Source organism: Polistes fuscatus, unplaced genomic scaffold, assembly GCF_010416935.1.
Source record: "Polistes fuscatus isolate 324 unplaced genomic scaffold, CU_Pfus_HIC Scaffold24, whole genome shotgun sequence".
In the NCBI taxonomy this organism is placed as follows: domain Eukaryota; kingdom Metazoa; phylum Arthropoda; class Insecta; order Hymenoptera; family Vespidae; genus Polistes; species Polistes fuscatus.
Window position 1 is genome coordinate 2790300 of NW_025113101.1, and position 19465 is coordinate 2809764.

General features: G+C 38.2%; 1 long non-coding RNA gene across 2 annotated transcripts; it reads right to left on the reverse strand.

The window, feature by feature from the left end:
* Positions 1-7869: 7869 nt before the first annotated feature.
* On the reverse strand, positions 7870-18148 carry LOC122518366. 2 transcript variants are annotated; one of them, XR_006304064.1, is made up of 3 exons: positions 18093-18148; positions 17011-18000; positions 7870-8495 (listed from the first exon to the last, which is right to left on the reverse strand). It is a non-coding gene; the product is annotated as an uncharacterized LOC122518366 (long non-coding RNA). The 2 variants fall into 2 exon arrangements; XR_006304063.1 differs by lacking the exon at positions 7870-8495 and adding an exon at positions 12822-13186.
* Between the last annotated feature and the right edge of the window lie 1317 nt (positions 18149-19465).

Genomic DNA, 19465 nt, shown 5'->3' on the forward strand with positions numbered 1-19465 from the left:
ATTTACACTTTTTTTTCCGATGTTCCCCTCATCGCGCGAAAAACTGTATGACATTATCGATTGATTTTACCGTTAGACTAATGTCTCATCAGGCGCATTTACGACGGATATTGTTTTCCGATGATATTGATTTGCAATTTTTCTGATACCGAAAAATACAGTTCAACGACATCGTTCTATTTAACGTTCCATTCACGCGACAAACTTGAAATATCAATTCGTTGCATATTTTGTTTTGTCCCTTTCGAGTTGGTTTCCATAAAATTGCACATCCAACGCAGTTTGAATCTGGATTGATCGGAATAATTTAAATAAATATGGAAGATCGTCAAAAACGTTTCGAATTAGAATTTAGCATTTTTGTTCTGGCAAAGTACTTCGGCCGAATCGGTTTGTATCGACAAGTATCATGACGCGATACTTAAGAGGAGCGCCTTTACGATGTTTTACCTGGTAAAGTCGGTACGACGAGTACTTAAGAAAATGAGAACTTTAATCTTGACGCGAACGTCGCCGCTCTTCTCTGTTTCTTTATCCGTCGAAAGTGCTTTCGCGTTCTTCTGCTGCTGCTTCTTCTTCTTCTTCTTTGAAAAAATAACAAATAAAAAAGAAAAGCGCGTGCACTATTATCATAAATCTTAGTAGAAGTAAAGTTTATTTTTCCATAACGTTTGATAGACTTGTATCTGAATTTGAAATCGAAAATGTGCGAACGTCGAGATAAAAATTCAAAATGACAATTCAAAATTTGTACGAATAATTCATCGAGCTCCAATTCATTTTCACTCGATACGAACAAATTCATAAGACACGTGCAATATTTGTCATTGCGAGTGCAGAAGTATAAGGTGTGTGTTTCGAATTTGAAAGAAAAGCTAAAGGCGAGGTACACACGCATGCGCGCACAGAGATAGGAGAATTTACGAGGTATCTATCATAAAAGGAGACAGAAAAATTCGTGCACGTTCAATACCAACTCGACATCTTACTTTTTACGAGCGACGAATAAATATTTTTCGTCTCACCCTCTAGTCTTTTCCAATGACTATCTCAATCTCTCTTCTAACGGTATTTTATCGTTCTACCAGTCTTTCAATCTCAAAGCCTAAACTTAATTAACGTTCTGCTCGATCGCAAAAGGAAAGAAAAAGAGGAGAGAACGAATCCTTTCGAATCTCTCAGTTGTTATACTAGCATTTTCTTCCACAAGATTTCACTGGAAATAGGAAAAACAATTTCACAGATCAAAAATATCGGATCTAAAGAAAGGCATCTACTGCGACGAAAAGCAATCGTACGGTTTTTCTCACGAAAGAGAAAAGGGAGAATGAGAAGAGAGTATATGTCGCGTTCTTCGGTAAGGGTTTGCAATCCCTTCGGTCCACCCTTTGCGAATCTCGCATTCCAAGCTCTTCTGGGCCATTAGTACATGTCGGAAACATAGTTTGAGAGAGAAAAGAAAGTGGAAAGAGCGTGCGCGCCATACGTACAAGCGAAAGAAGCCGAGAGAAGCAGGCTGGAAAGATGGAAGAGCCGGGAAAGGAGGAAAGAAAAATAAAAAAAGGGAAAGATAGAAGTGAGAGAGAGAGAGAGAGAGAGAGAGAAAAAGGAACAGAGGTAGGGGTAGAAACATCTCGTACTCGTAATATCCGACCGTCTCGAGAATACAATGAGAGTTTGGACGAGGCAACCGCGTCTCCGTGTCTCCTCTCTTCTTCTCCGCTTTTTTCTAGTTTATTTTTTCCTTTTCTTCCGTTTTTTTTTTTACTCCCTGCCACGCTATTTGTCTCTTTTCTATTTCTCCTACGCTCCTCCTCCTTATTTTTTATCTCTTGTGTAAAGAAAAAAAATGAAGAAGAGAAGTTAAAGAGCGTGGTAAAGCAAGCAACAAAAGGTTTCTTCATATCCTTTAATAAACGACACACGCGTCCGCTTGCATTGCGCGCAATTGCTTTGCGAGAAACGCTAAATTAACAATAAAAGAGCGAGAGTTACTTGCAACACCCATGGACCGAGAGACATTTAACCTTATCGCTAAGGAAATTTGAGAACAAAAGTATCAATCCCACGCTCCTTACTCGGAGACACCGTGCGAATACGGACACGACTACGTAATCGTGCTAGTCGATCATTATATCCGTGCAACTTTGTTGAGAAAGTAACTTTCTCGCTAAAGTACATTTTTCGAAAGGATATTTATTCAGTTTCTCTATTCGTTGAGGTTACAAATTCTCTTCTTTATTTTGGGACGTTTTTTTATCGTAAAAATGTCTTCATGATCTTAACGATCGTCTCGCAGCTCTTTCGCACGTTTCTTCGGTTTTCACGTGACCACAAGAAAAATAAAGAAAAAGAAAAAGAAAAAGAAAAAGAAGAGGGAAAGGAATGATGGATGCTCGTGAGCCTGTAAAACGTGGCGCGGGCCAAAAACGAAGAAAGCTCGGCTTTCACAAGGATAGAGAATGGTAAAGGAAAACGGAGATTCGAGCAGTTTGGAACGTGGTCGTGGGCACGTTTAAATACGAACGAACGAACGAACGAACCAAGAGAAAGAGAGGAAGAGGGTAAACATCGCTGAGAAACACTTAGCAAGAATGCTCTTAAACCTTGCGCAGTTACAATTATATCTGAAATTTCTGAGATCTCTCTCTCTCTCTCTCTTTCTCTTACTTTGCTTCGCGTACGTATAATGAAAATTAAGAACTCTTCATTAATCTAATATAGGATACATGAGGGAGAAACAATCGTTCGATAATTTTCCATTTATTGCACATTCGCTCGTGTTGGTAACGACGACATCGTTGTTAACGACACGTTCTGCAAAACAAATAACGGAGAACGGCGGCCTCGAATTGGCGAACCGGAAGATAATCAATTAGGAATAAATCAATTAAAAACGTCATTACGTTATTGGCGAGAAATCCGTTGTGCAGCAAACAAAATGGATTTGAGCGTATGGTCGAGTATTGTGGACACTCCGAATGAAACTGACAGAGGGGAAGATACGCGGAAGAGGGACTGGTGTGAACAAAAGGGTGAGAGGGATAGAATTCAACCGATAGATAGATCGTTTCCGCAATATGCGCGTGTTCGCGAACGAATCGGCATAGAGGATGAAAAAATTTCTACAAATTCTATCTAACTTAAGTGCGAGATACAAACGAATTTTGTTCAATTCTTTTCATCTATGATGATCAAAATAGGTATTCTTGTTTGTTCGTCAACCAGCTGTCCACCAGCTGTCCACCAGCTGTCCACCAGTTAACTTCATGAATAAATAAAAGTGAGAAAACAACGAACGAGAGAATAAATTCCTCCTGAACGCTTGTGCAGGCTGTTCGCAGGAAAAACCAATTAAAGTCCATCGATGAGTCATTTAATGCATTCATCGACGAATTAACAAAATATGTTACCACCCGAGTTAGGCTAGATTTCATCATTATGCTTTAGGATGATCTACCGTCAAATTGATGACGATATTAATATTAATCGATGCATGATCATGGATAACTCAATAAATTTCAATGAACTCGATCTAAATTCTGAAACATGGATGTTTACCTATTTCGTTGTCGTTGTTGTTATTGTTGTACAGAGAAAATTGTCGATTTCTATAACGCGTGTAGATAAAATGTTGAGAAAAAAATGTAACAAAATGGGACGAGTAAAATTATCAATTTACATGTTATCGCATTTGATATCCATGTTATTGCATCGTGCGATATTCAACATCCGTTTATGCGGAAAATAGTAAGATTTCAAATTGAAAGTTGGAACAACATTGAATTTAGGAAAAAAGAATAGCAATTGAAATTTGCGTTCCTCGACGGCCATATCGTCATTTCGGTAAAGCAATAGCGAATCGACGAATTCTCTGGACGGACGTTATTTTCCGAGACAAATTTTGAAAATGGACACGTATTCTAGTAGGACCGAATGTGGCCTCGCGAACAATATCGCGAACAATATCGCGAACAATATCGCGATGCGTTCGCGACATTGCAGCAACTCATTGACCTGACCGATGACACGAAAAAACGAACGGAAAAGAAGTAAAAATCGTTTGACCGCGATTGCCGATGCACATATCGTGTAAAACGTAGAAACGATCAACTAGTTTTTCTCGGTTGACCTATATTTAAAGTAGATATATTTATTTGGAAAAAAAGGGGAGAACAGAGTAGAGAGGTATACATAACGTATACATATGTAGGAGAGTAAAATTAGTATGATTTTCCGAGTCCATTATATTCCCTGACGACCGAAAGCTCGTCGTCAATCCATATGCATAGTAGTATGCAAACTTGCGATGGAAGGCATAGGTGAAACCATTTCTATATCGAGAGCTGCATCGTGGAAGCACTCGACCCGTATCCGATCGAATAACGAGACTAAAACCTGCAAGATACGGGAGTACGGGGGAGTACGGGGGAGTACACAGGTAAAAAGCTTCGATAGAGAGGATGGGCTCGGTTCGAATAAAGTGTCGCGGGCGCAGGTGTGCTTTGCTTTCATTTACGCTTACGCGAATAAGCACAGTAAAATAAGATCTTGAATAATCTAACCGAAACTTGCGCGTGGTAGAGCTACAATGAGTTTGAGCGAGCAGTTCGCTGAATAATCGCTGGGTTAATGCATATTCGTATTCCTCGCTCGTCTTCGAAAGGTAACGATTGTTTCACGTCGTGCGTTTTGGTTCGATCGGTTATCGATCAAAGACTGTATTATTTGTCCGTGCGTTAGAACAAAGAGAACTTGTGAGAGAGAGAAAGAGAGAGATGGATGGGAATGCATCGAGCATCGAAATGCAGCGATACGCGTGCACTTGACAACGGGAGGCTGCAACGAACGCATCTCACCTTCTCCTCCTCCTCTGGCTCTTCTTCGATCCTCTCGTCATATCGCGAACGATATCACCGAGAATTCCTCCGGAATATGCGGTCATGGGGATCGCGGTTCCGAACGGCGTCGACCGATCGACGAACGTATTTCGCTAGAAAGCTTTGGACTCGTTGCTGGGTGCAGTCGCTGGGTGCAGTCGCTGGGTGCAGTCGTCGGATGCACCGCCGCGTTTCGTTCGACTTGCAAATCCCCCAAGTACATTGTTTCCCGTGGCATGCGCCACACCGGGAACAATCGGTTCCATGAATACGAGAATTAGCGATTCCCTGTCCTCTAACGGACCTTTCCAAACCATTTCGATAATTTGAAATTTATTTAAAAGCGGTTTAATTTACATAGTCGAAATGCTTCCCTACTTCATGTTCGAGGAAAAAGCTTTTCGTATAAAGTGGAAATATTGTATGAAATCAGCGAAAAGTGGTGAGAAGGAGAAGCAAACTGTACATGAAATCCGATATCCAATCTGCGTTTCTCCTAACGATCCTGTCCGACGCGAGAGCTGCAGAGAGACGCGTAAAACAGCGGACGGCTGGACGAGCGCCAACTTGGAAATAAAAATCGCCGATTCCGTTCGTTAACGTTATCGACATTTTTATGTTCGCTTGCTTTCTTTCTTTTCCTCTTTTCCTCTTTTTCGTTTTACGGCGAAAAAATCAGTGAGATGTCCGGAGATTTTCTGGCCGCGATGTGTCCTTGAATGACAACTTGACGTTTTACCGTAGAATAAAAAGATATATACATCTATATACTTCTTTACTCTCTAACCGATACGACAATAGTGAAATTCAATTTGATAAGTTTTAAAAGTGTTTTACGATTTTGAACGCGTATTAATCCGTTGTTTTTGTATGTATCTATTATTGATCAAAGACTCCGAAAAGACCAAAGTAAAACAAAGGAGTAAAGAAGTTTCTTTGCAGAGGGGAAGGAAGATCAGGAGTTTTCAAGGAAACGAACGGAAAGATGGTGGACTCGGCGACAGCGACCGACTATTTTCAGCTATTCCGAATCCATTACCGTGGTTCCATCCTTCTGTGCCCGAAGTCGACTACGAAGCGATGCATCATCCGTAAGTGAAGCCACGGGCCGACGATCGTACTTTCTCCCTCTAGCTCTTTTTCCATTGAGATCTTCCTTTCCCTTCCAGAACAAGCTCAAGCTAGGCGGTAGAACGACCATCTTCGCGAACAGGAGTCTCGCAGACTTATAAATCAAAGCTCACGAACAAATCGCTACGGAGATCCCGTGGTGGTTGGTTCTGAGTACTTCTTCTTCTTCTTCTTCTTCTTATTCCATTCTCAACTTTTCTTTTTTTTCCTTTTTTCTCTTTTTTTCCTTTCTTCTTTTCTTTTCTTTCCTCCTCCTCCTCCTCCTTCCCTTCCCTTCTTCCTTTATTCTTCCTACTGCGCTTTTGAAAACATTTCATAGCTTTTTTCAAAATTCCTTATACCTATTGAGAGATGGATATCTATCTATTAAAATCAATTCAAATTTCGTCAAAGTAAAAAAGATCGAAGCTTTGGAAATCGATTAGAAAGCATACTCCGTAAAGAATCGAGCAGAACTCTTGCGCAATTTTCGAAGACGTATTAGTTTGGAAATAAGATACGACCCTTCGCGAGATTTTCCTCTCACAGTTATGAACGGCTTCCTCTAAAGGAGGACACGCTATGCCAAACGCGCTCAGCTTGTCAGATGTCAAAACTTTAGGAACGCTGAAGCGTTGAACTTGACGAAGTGCTAGCGACGTTATACGTGTGTACTCGTGCGCGAGCTAGGTCGAACAAGTTGAAACTTAAGGGACTATAATCGGAGACAACTTCGTGCTTTGCCCTTCACTCATCCCAACCCTCCTCTCTTCGTCCTCTAAATAGTTTCCATAGCTTATTCTTTGTCGCACCATATTTTCACATTTGATAATTTACCTCTACCTCTTTTCGTATTCAATGAATTTATTCGTTGGCAATATTTACCGGTAAACTGTTGAATTTCGTTCCAAAATATCGAACGATATTTTTACGTTAAGCTAATCTTAGAAAAAAAAGAAAAAAGATTGTGCGAATAATTCGGTTATTAAGTAAAATTGATGACGCTACTTTGGTTAATTGAGGCGGGTAGTTATCATATGAAGATGATGAGAAGTAAGCTACTACATAGTTGATTAATGACGAACGTGCCAACTGTATATCCGTCGCTTCAGCTTTCGTAAACAGCGGAGTTCCGTTTCTATTAACGCATTATTATAACTCACAGATATGCGAGGGAAATTCGAAAGCTCGTGCACGTGCGCGCATAAGCCTAACTTTTCATCATAGAACAATTTGGTGATTAAAGAATCGATGCTCGCTTATGTCAAACGTGCACAAATACAATATAAAAGAGTATTCTTAGAAGAAGAAGAAGGAACAAGGCCAAGGAGGGGGGTTAGGAGAAGGAAATAGGCCTTCGTCAAGGAAAAAGGTTAATACTTGTTAGTTAGTACCTGTAGGAGGAGCTCTTTGACATCCGCGACTATTAGTAGAGGGAAAAGAGGGACGAAAAAGGATTCGAGTTCGATTCGCTTCTGTCAGCGCACTTTAACGCACTTTAACGCACGTACGATGCAACGCGCGGCGGTGGTGGTTCTTTCATCGTATCGAGGAGGGTGCCCATTGTCGAACGGAGGAAGAGAAATTGTAATTCAAGCAGGCAATACTCTCCGTGCGCCGAATAACGCCTCCTCTTCGTACGATGTGCCACTCTAAGAGGCTTTACTTTCTACAGGAAGGAAGAGAAGGAAACAGCGTGCAAGCGCGAGAGGAAGAGAGGAAGAGAGGAAAAGAGGAAGTAGGAAGAGAGAGAGAAAAAAGAATACGTGACGGTGCTAATGGAAAAACTTACTCAACGAGAAACTCTTTGGAGAAAGAGAGTTTTGTGGTGGTGGAGATTTTGTATAAAAGTCTGCGGGGAATCAAAAAAATAGGTAACTTTAGTCGTTCGATACTATAGTTGGATAGTCTTCCCTATCTTTTATTATTTCTTTCTCGGTTAGCACGAGCTAGCTAGCTAGCACAACGTCGTCGTCCCCCATCGCTCTTATTACCGTAAAAACGATTAACGATGGTCCTACGTATACAAGCTCGCTCATACAAGCGGCTTTCTTTGCCTTGAACTTTTCCATAGGCGTTCCAACGTTATTATATCGCGAGAAACGCAAATTTGATGACTCGGTTCTTCGTCGCGCATCAAAACCCAAAGACGTTTATCCAAAACCTCGGCAGTTTATACTTTATATGGTTTATGCGACGTTGCGCCGACAAAAGCTCGTAAATCCTTGAAATTGAGAGTGACTCAGGTGTCCGATACGTCACCTAGGTTCGTTGGATCCTCGCGAATGCTCCAGCTACGCGGACTGAATTCTGAGAGCAACGAGCCAAGGAAGTCGATACATCGACGTCTTTTTCTCCTGCCCCTCTTCCTTATTATTCGCCGTTCGTCTCGTTCGTCTCGTTCTTACTTCTCTACATCACTAGGATGTCTCCGTTTCGCTTCCTTTTTCATCCAGGAAGAAACGTGAAAGGAATCGAGTTATTTCCCCCACTGCAGATTTCAACCTATAAATAGAGGATATCTATCTATTCCTTAGCCTTTTACGATCGAGAGAAACCGGGAGGGACTTGGAACTGCTTCCAACCTACCTGTCGAATATCCTTTCCAACGTGTATTTTACGAGGACAAGATAAAAGCTTCCAATGACGTCCGCAAACAACGATCGACGAAAAAAAAGAAGCTCAAAATAACCTAGAGAGAGAGAGAGAGAGAGAGAGAGAGCAATGTGAAATTATAAAGAGGTCTAATTTTTCGAAATAATAGCTCGGCGATACGGTTTTCCTAATCTCGCGAGACTTACTACTCGATTCAAAAAAGAAACGAACGAGAAAGAAGGAAAACTCGAATCTACTCTCTCGTTAGACCCCTGAGACTTACTAAAGCAGCGCCTGGAGTTACCCTTACAATTGCTCGACGCGAGCGAATTGGTTGAAAATTTTTTAATTATCCGTTTCTCGGCGATGCGCGCGACCTTACTGCACAAACTCTGACCCAGTTACTCGACTTCCAACACCGATGTTTTTTTATTACCCAGTATGAAAAGAAAAATTTCAAATTAATTCGATTAATTAAAAGATGTCTCTCACTTTTTAGTAGTAGGTACTTTTATTTTATTTCTTCGTCGAATCATTTAACCCATCAATTTTCAACTACGATTAGAAAACTCGTGCCAGTGAAATAACAAATAACCGAATTCGAACGAGTTCGCATATTTGTATTTTCGTTGCATATAAAATCACCGCATTAAAACAACTCGCACCTAGGCTGACAAACGATTGTTCCATTTAAACCCATTGCTCACGGTTAAATAAGAGATCAATTTTTAATCTTTCGTATATGAAAGCGTACTAATAGATTCGCCCTAGGGAGTTGCTTATTTTTCAAACAATACGAACAATATGATCATCTTTTTTATCGATCTTTTTTATCGATCGCGCGCGATTTTATTATAATATCTCTTTGACATAGATTTTCGTTTATTCTACGAGCTCGTTATCGCGTTTGATGAAATTTGTATTTGCGGTAACGAGATGACGTTCGAACAAAAAGATCGGATGACACGTATGTACATGTACGATATTATATTATATCTAGGGTAAAAAAAAAAGAAAGAAAGAAAAGGGTATTATTTGCGATAGCTGGAGGCCATCGTACGTCGTGGTAAGTAATTCGAATCGGACTATCTTGGAAACTATCTTCACGGTAATTCTCTACCTCCCTCCCACCCTCCTTCCAACGGGTTGGACAGGCTGCAGCTTGAGCAATCTGTCTGCTGTTCCTTCCGGACTAAGTATGGCCGACGAAGTTTGCACACAAGATTAGGCGGTGCACGGACTTCGGTCGTTTGATTTGAGGAGCATTGCCACCGGTTTCACGCTTTAAGGACGGATAATAATAGCGCGAAAGGGCAACTGGCGAGTAGATTAGCAACGGAAACTAGACTTCGAGCGAGAATCTCGCGACAAACTCTGAATCGAGCAGAACGTATGACATTTAACGTCTTCCTTTCATTCGATTCTAATCGATACTGATCAAAATAATTATAACAATATTATTCGACAAATTGAATTCACGTAGGTATAGAATACGGAATAGGATAAAAAGCTTTTCGTTATTTTCAAGAATTACAAATGAAATTCGATATTTGTGAAATAACTAATTAAATGAAATCGTTTGAATTAAACGCTTGTACATACCTCGCGATGCATCAATTATTATAAATAAAAGTATTTTAATCGTTATCGAATAGATTCGCGGAATCATTGTAAAATGTTCAAGAGAATTTGTACAAATATTTAATCTTATTCGAAATGATAATATTTAGCGAAGAAACTAGATAAAATAATATTCACTCGAAGGTGCTATTGTTTAAAATGCTAAAACGTGCCCCCAAAGTTTCGTTCGATTTGTACGAAGCAACGCTTTCGAAAGAGAACATTGCGTTTCCCTTGTTATCGCAATATATGCAATATGCGTTATATGCAATGTGCAACAATGCCACTGCCTCGAGATACTTGCTCGTACCTTTTCGATAAGAATTACGCTATCTAGTCTGACCGTTCGCGTGAAAGCTCCACTCGAATAGATGAATCACGCGATGACTCGAGCGATGATTCACGCGATGCCGCACTTTTCCAGCCGCGCAAATTCGCCGAAGGTACTCTGGGGCAAACCTTTCCAAACGATCGTATTTCTAATTTCAGTCTAGCGTGCATTTTGAAAGAAAGAAGAAATAAAGAGATCTTCGAAAGATCTTACAAAACATATTCGCATATTTCTTCAACGCAAAATGGATCAAAACTATAGTAGCTGCAATAAACAACACGGATCGATATTAAAACTCTAAATATAATTTAACGTGATCATAACTACATATATTTTACGCGTCAGAGAGCGTCTTCTTTATTGCGAGGATAAACGCGTAGGTTTAGCAATATTATTAGCTATTTTATCAACAAGAAACTATTTTCATTGATTACTATATCTCAAAGGGAATACAAAATGATGTTAGGAAAAAGGAAAAAAAAAAGAACAAGAGAGAGAGAGATTCTTTGAAATCTATGAAGAGGTTATGAAATCCTAAGCAGCTGTTCGCCGAATCGTTTTCCCGACGGTTCTCTAGATTTTCGCTTTGCGAGAACGCAGCAAAGAAAATGTGTGAGTCGCTGGGGAAACATCGAGCTCGATAGCGACTTTCATCGCATCCCCGGCACTTATCCTGTAACGGACCCACTCTTCTTCAACCTCTTCCTCTTATTTTACTTCTTTTTCTTCTCTTTCCTTTCCGTTAAGCTTTACTCTGTCCCTTTTTTTCATGCCTCCCACCTATTCCGCAACTGATTTTCTTACAATAACAGGCGGGTAACAACGTTTCAAGTCTATCATAACTTTGATCGCATTTGTGGAATCCTCTAGCATAATCTCACTTCCTCCCCTTCATTCTCTCTCTCTCTCTCTCATTTGGCTGAACGTTTACATTGTACTTCATAGCAAGAGAGAAGAAAACACGGTCGAACGTAAAGTCTTGCTAAGATTGAACTAAGGAACACGATCCTTTAAAGTTGCACACCGGTCATGCGGAAATTGCGTATTTACCATCCTTCTCGAAGTGACTTACTTTTGTTAAGAAATACCGAGGGAGGCCGACGAAAACCGCTTTGTTGAACATCCTGCTGATTTTACCTCTTTCTTTCCTTACCTTCAAATATCGAAATAGAACAGAAAAGAAAATAAGAAAAATAATTGACTAAATAACTAATAACTAATAATTTTCGAATCATAGAAAGTGCAATCAATTCGAGAGGGAGTCGTCGACTGAAAAAACGCGAAATTTTACTTGATTATCTATGAACGAAAACCAGCTGAGATATTTTAGATATTGCTTGAAAAATCCTACAAAATATCAATCTATGAATTTATATGAGCCACCAAGTGTAAAGGGGGTCTTAAAGGACACGAAAAAGGAGGAAAAAAACAATGTTGAAAAAGGTAGATCGTAAGGAAATTCTCAAACGAATATTTCCCATGTTCATCGATTGATTTCTCAACCGTTGGCTTCGAAGGATTTGGAATAAAGCCAGAATGGTCGCATTGAAACATTATCATAAGAACGATTCTGAAATACTGCGTTACAGGTTTACCCGCTTTCTTTTTTTTTTTCCTCCTTTTTCTAAATCCCCATGTACAAATATTACGGATATATCTACGTGTCCTTTTTTCCCTTCACTTCCCTTAGATCCCTACAGCCCAAATGTTCACGCTCTCATGGGTGTCGTAGAGAAGGGAAAGGTCCATGTGCGTTGCAGTTTATGGCATATGACTTTGGTGAAAGTTTCATGAATCGTGCATGCCTTCCTCTCAGCGACAGGCAACACCGAACTTGCCTCCCACAGGTAACAGACTAAAAATCCAACTAAATAAAACAGAAGATTTTAAAGCGAAGCGACGATTATAACTAGTATTGTATTCTACGCGGATATCACGTAAACATAATTATAATAAACATAATGTGAAATATATATCAAATATTTAACCAATTTCGACGTACATAGACGTATCAATTCATAACGAATTCTCTACTACTTTCATTTTTTCATAATCACATGTTTCTACGATCAGAAAAGAAATTAGAAACAAAAAAAAAAAAGAAAACGGAGAAAAATCCAAAACCAAAAAGTAAAAGAAAATAATAGTTACAATTTGTAAGGATTAAAGAATAAACGAAGAAGAAAAATTTCGAATGGACTAATTAAATATGACGAGGTCGTATCTTTATAACGACACGCCCTACTCAAATTTCTTCCTCTCTTATTAAACTTACAGTCTTTTTCCACGCTTTCAAATCGAATAATAATACACGATGATGAACTTGCCACGTTCCCGTGCTCACGAAAGTTTAGTTTTAACACTCGTTGATTATTCTATAGTTCATTATTATGATACTCGTTTAATTGTGCACTCATTATAGGTCTAACCTATAGTGACTTATTACGTTGACTACCACCACCCCTGTGCTTCGTATTTTCAGCCACGCCAGCGTCTGCTTCCAACCGATAATTAAAAGCTTTGCAACTATCTTCTACTCTTCTTTACCTTCTTCCTCCTTTTCTATCTTATTATTCTTTTATCTGTCTCTCGCCCTTTTTTACTCCTCTTATGTTTCACTCCCTCTTCAACTCTTGAATTCGCTCGTAGACTGTTTATAAGCGAGCAAGAAAAAAGGATATGTATATAGTATTAAGATAAGGGTAAACAAAAAATGAAAAGAAAGAGGAAGAGAGAGAGAGAGAGAGAAAGCCATAGCAAAAAGGAAAACGCGGAAGCTCATTAGCGCAGCATTAGACGCGAATGCGATCGCTTTCTAGCATGCTTGCAATTAACGCGAATCTCTATAAATGAAAACGATGATGGCACTTTTCAAAATCGCCTCTTTCACGATGAAAATCGATCGAAAGTCGATCGAAATTCGCTCTTTTTTCAAGCATATCGATCGACGGAATTGCATTCATTGATTATTGGATTGCGAATTTCGCAATTAAACAGCAATAGAAATGTGGACAACAACAACAAATTCTCCAATAGGGAGACTAGGATTTTTTACATCTTCCTCCCTCTTTCTTTTTCATTATTAATAATAGGCCTTTTTCTTCTAATCGTTAGATAGATCATATGTTTTCCGTACGATCCTAATGACTGCAAATAACAGATGGTTCTTTGCTATTACTATTGGTTCGTAAAATAAAAGAAATTCTAATGATTTACACTTCAACGGATAATCGATTTCGTTTAATCGTTTAAAATCGTTTGAGTAGCGCAAAATGTTCAAGCTGATCGCGACGTTTACATTTCATGCCAAAAAGTTCATGCCAAACGTTGGATCGCGTTGCGCAATTGACGGGTGGGGTGCACTTTGATGCACTTTGGCGTGTGTTCCATCAAAATCTATTCAAACGAGCAGTACCACAACGCGTGTCATTTTTCGACTAAATTATTTCAAAGATCTTCGTTATTCGAACGATTAATTAACACATTAACATTTCCAATAGCTGCTTCTTTTTATTTCCCTATTTCTTATTATCAAATTTTATTATAGAAATGCGTCGTGTTAAATAATCTCTGACGATTCCTATGTATTCCTATTTTTCTGTACAATAGATAATTACGCGTGATAATAATCAAAATAAAACCTATCGTTTACACGTATTGATCCTATTTATTTTTATGCATTTATCAAAAAAAAAAAAGAAGGTCCCTAAAAATTGTCTTAGTTTTCTTTTTTTTTAATGAATTTAACGAAAAATTGTTGTTACTTAATCGAATTATTAAACGGAAAAACAAATTTAAAAAAATATATATAGATCTGAGGGAATAGATGTCGCAGTTATTCCGATTTGATAAAGTACTTCGTTATTATCTCCGGGCCGAATATTTCTCTGAAAATGTATATTACAGGGTGAAATGAAATCGAAGAAAGAGGATGATTAGCAAAAGGAAGAAGGTAACTGCGATATAAACTATACGAGAACGAACGATGTTCAAAGAAGACAAAATTAATAAAAAGCCAGAGTAAAAGGTAGAAAATAAAACACATATCTACCAATATGTTTTTCGATTATATTTTCAAAATTCGTATTTGAAATTTGGAATATCCGTATGTATTATATATAGATTTTTTAAACTATAAATTTATATTTGAATAACATAAAAAGTATAATAAATGAAGTTAAAAATTTCTAATATTGATTTTGTATTCATTGAAACTGATCTTTTCCTTCTCTCATTTTATCTTCTTCTTCTTTCTGCGCACTTCTCTCATTATTTCATACTTTATTGCAAGTTTTAATTTTATTATCTTTAACCGATCAAAGTTTCGCTCGAAAATGTATTCTATCTTGTAGGGCTCGATAATCGAGGCACTCGAAGTTTAATAAAATAATGTCAGCTCCCTTAGCCCTCCCCTCCTGACCCTTCGTACACTATCCCTTTTTCGTAGAATTTTCTAAAAGAAGTAATTACCACCTGTCCGAGAAAAACAACGATTCTCGTACGTTCACTGTTTGTAAGATAACGGTCTAATTTAAACTGGCGCCTTGCAATAGAGAGAGAGGGAGAGAGAAAGGGGGGGAGGGGGAGAGTGAGGTAGAAGAAACGATTCGAAAGCAAACGGTAAGAGAAGGAGAAAGAGAAGGAGGTAACGCGCGCTTGGAACGACAGGCGCTCTCGGCTCTTGGAAAGGAATCGTGCTCGAGATACGAGCTTATCGCAAAGGCAATTCATTTCCTCGTTTTCAGAAGTAGCTGACTCGGTTGCGTATGCATTACGCGCTGTCCGTTTATTTACTTCCAAAGCATCTCTCTAGTTTTCTCTTCTTTCCAACTTCAAACATCATTGATGAGAAAAGTGAGAGAGAAAGAGGGCAGGATAGATGCCAAAAGGAGAATTAATAATCCATGCTATATCCTAGAATATGCATCTTTAATGATTTCTCTTCTAACGGCTAAGAGAAAATATTTCATGACCGTCGGTAAACCAAGCTTGTTATAAATGAGAAATCAACCGGTCCCTTCATTTGCGATAAACGTTACGCGGGAAGAGTACAGAAATATTTGATTCCTTCTTTTTTTTTTTTCTTTTTCTATTCCCTAGGAATTTCATTAAAGTCGAAAAACTCGTTACGCGATATTAATATCAGAACGTGTAAGCTAGTTTTGGCGTTATTTAAAAATAAGTTAACTTTTATCGAGTTGCGAGGAAGGAAGTTGAAATTTTGTTGTTATCATCGATATTGGTAATGACGGTTTGAGAAGGAAATAACATCGGAGAGAAATCGATGGCACTCCCGATGGCACTCGCGATGGCACTCGCGAATAACGACGAGCAAATGGCGCGCATACCGATCGCTATTATTACATCATAGGGATTTCAGAGTCACGATCGTAGGACGATTCATTAATAGAATAATTGCATTTCTCTAATCACGTTTGGAAGCAGATACCGTCGGTCGGTCGGTCGGTCGGTCGGTCGGTCGGTCGATCGGTCGGTCGGTCGGTCCCTTCGGACAAGATCTACCAATGCGTTTCGACGGATTGTAATAGTACTTCACGAAGGTGAACCAAATCATACTGAACATCGCTATATCATCCGTTTCAATAGTTTGCCTATAATCATCAAAGCCATATTTCGTATCGCTTTACTTTATCGTCCGAAAATTTGATGCGTCGTCTGTCAAATAGTATACCGATTTTCATCGGATTTCATTTCATTTGTAATTAATAAAATGTAATTATTAAACACCGGATATGTAACCGTTATTTGTACATTTGGCCACTTTTACTCCCTCGTAATTATTTCTTTTAAATATTATATTTTCTGTACGCTGCCTTTTTTATAATATCCATGCGTATACAAATATTTCTATATTTGTCCAGTTTCATTAAAAACATCAAATATTTTTTCGATCATCAAAGATACTAGGTTGTTATTTTACATCCCCATGTAGAAATAATATTTACTTTAACAAAATCGCTATTAATCGTAGAAACTTATCGTCTCGAACATAAAAGTTCTTTCGTTTGAGCGAAAATAAAAGGAAAACAAAAAAGAAGGAAGAAAGAAGAAAGAAGAAAGAGAAACGGATCGGTAGGCAAACGAATTATACGAGTTCTTGGTTTAATTTCGATTCGACTTTTGCGAGTGTAACGGCGAATGGGAGACACCTGTTATTCGAGCGAATGATATTTAAGCGAGAGTTAAGCGGTTTTCTCGTTAACAAAAAATGCGCGTTAAGAAATCAAGATGTTATTCGTAAATTTGTCGGAGGAATGATGCAAAGGAAAAATCAATTGGAAGCATTTTACGATTACTCTATATACCCTTGGAGACAAAAAATAGCGGGAAGAAGAGAAAGGAAAAAGTCAGATAGGCGTGCGAACGAATTCGTAGGATGCGCGGACATGCGGCCGAGGAAAATATAAATCTGAAATTATAAAGCAATTTCATGAAAATCACAAGAAAACTCACGAGAGAGAATATTAGTCGTCGTCGTCGTCGTCGTCGTCGTCGGAAGGGCTGCAGACGGCGTTTGTATGTGTACATTTGGGTGGACGTGTTTAAGTTAGACGCGAAAGAGAGGGTAGAAGGGGAGAAAAGAGATAGGAAGGTAAGGGAGAGGTTTCAGGGGGAGAGGGAGTAGTCTTGCTCTCGGTAAAGTATTGCAAACGGGGTCCGCCGCTTGTCTTAATCGTGCATTACTCTTTCCTCGCCCTAGGGCCGCTTTTTTCTTTTATTCTTTTCGCAACTTCCGCAACGATTATGCGAAGATACGAGAGAAGTAAAATATGTACGACAGTTGGAATCGATTTTCCTTATGATAAAACGCGTACAGTACGAGCTTTTGGACTATGAAACGACGCTCCGTTACTTTGCATATTAATCTCTTTTGGCTATGCTCGATGTCTTTTTCTCTGATATTCTTTTTATTCTCCTCTCTCCTTGGTATCCTTCGCACCGAATATATTTATTGCGATGAAGAAGTATACGCGAAACGCGATTCGTCGGCACGAAATATATTTTCGGAGCAGTCATGTATCGCGCGCGGCGATCTTTAAATTCCGATTAATCTTCCTTTTCCTCGATTAAATAACAAGTATTCTGATTTTCATTAATAAAAATACTTTTTCACGAAAGATTTATGCGTGTTTTTTCAATGCATACTCGATCGAAAATCTTACAATCATAAATATAAAAGAAATATAAAGATAACAAAAATCACAGAACGACTTAAATGTGCAAATTCTTAGCTTTCAGCGATTTTAATCTCTTTATATTTGTCGAGAACCGACGTATATCTGTGCTATTTCAGCCACCTTTTTTTAACAACCAACCGTATTAATAATTCATGTTAGTGCAGCATTGAATTCAAGTGCGGTGTAATCACGGATAAATTATATTCAAGAGAGCAAAGGTTATAAGAAGAATTGAGGAGTCCTCCGTGGAATCCGCAATCATATCCTGAAATCAAATAAAATGAAAATTAAATTAAAACAATTCTTGATTTATCTCTGTTGAACTTGTAAAAATATAGAAATTATTTGAAAAGGTACCTAGTAGATGCACTGTAATCGATCTTCTGAAAAAAAAAGAAAAAAAAAAAAGTAAATTATGAATTTCAAACAAACAACAATAAATTTTAGACTACTTTCTGCTACCTGTAAATGTATAAAAGTTATTAAAAAACATTATAAGGTAATTAGTTTCTATAGATGAAATGGATACAAGGAAACAAGGAAAAGAGTAAAAGAATATGGTATTAATTGGGAAGTTAAAAGAAACTAATTACAATTATAATGTTTATGGTAAGCGGTCTTTGGCTAGATTTTACTTGCAATGGAATGCATAACATATAAAATATGTTAAACATTATACTGTAAGTAAAATACCATTGCCCAGGTCTAACCACGAGGAGGTAACCGCTTCTGAAGACCCGGGATGTGCATCCTGAAGATGACCCCATCCGAATTAAATTGAAACCAAAGAAAAACCAAAGAAAAACCAAAGAAAATGAAAGCCCCGAGAATGGCCAACATATTATACATTATCCATCGCAATAAAACATAAAAATAAACTTTGAAACTATACTTTAGACATTTCTTTCACAAATTTGAACCACCTAACATGGTCTTTTTTTTAAACATTATATCGTCTTCTATTAGAATACCTTCAACTTGCGTATACTGAAATGATCAGCAAAGATTGTAATATCATAATATTAATTTAACTATGATGAAAATATGGGACAGACATTATTCAAGGTTTCCACTCTATTTTCTCAAATTACGATGCTACAGTACTCCTAAAATCACAGTAATGGCATAATGTATTTTATCTTTATAGCGTTGGTGTTATCAATTAGCAACATCCTGTTAATTAGTAAAGTTCAGTTGGTGACAGGTTCTCCTACTTGTCGGTGAATATCTAAACTTACTGAGAACTTCGTTACTCTAGTTTGGGCGTTTATTACCTCAATTTGACATCTTACCATTGTAAGAGGAAGAAAGAGAGATAGAATACATGTGTGAGAAAGAGAAAGAAATGAACAGTCGGACGTTATTACAACCGTTCGTTGAATAAACCATTAACCAGCTATTCATTACTTTTTCATATACTTCAATTCTAAAATAAGAAAGCATGGTAAGAAAATATTAATGAAATATTGATCTGAATATAATTTACAAGGAAATAAAATAATAGATGGATCTGATGTATACTCATATCAGATAGATAAGTACTGTTGGCGAATGCCAACGATGAGAGGAGCGATGAAGACCCGACCTCGACTCGAGTTTAATCAGAATTGCATTTGCAGTTCCAGCTTCATATCGGCATCGATTTGAGTTGAAAAAATTTGGTCTTGAAAATAAGGAGCGTGTATTTTTTCGTAAAAATCACCAAGAAGTAAAAAGCGCGCGAACTGTTA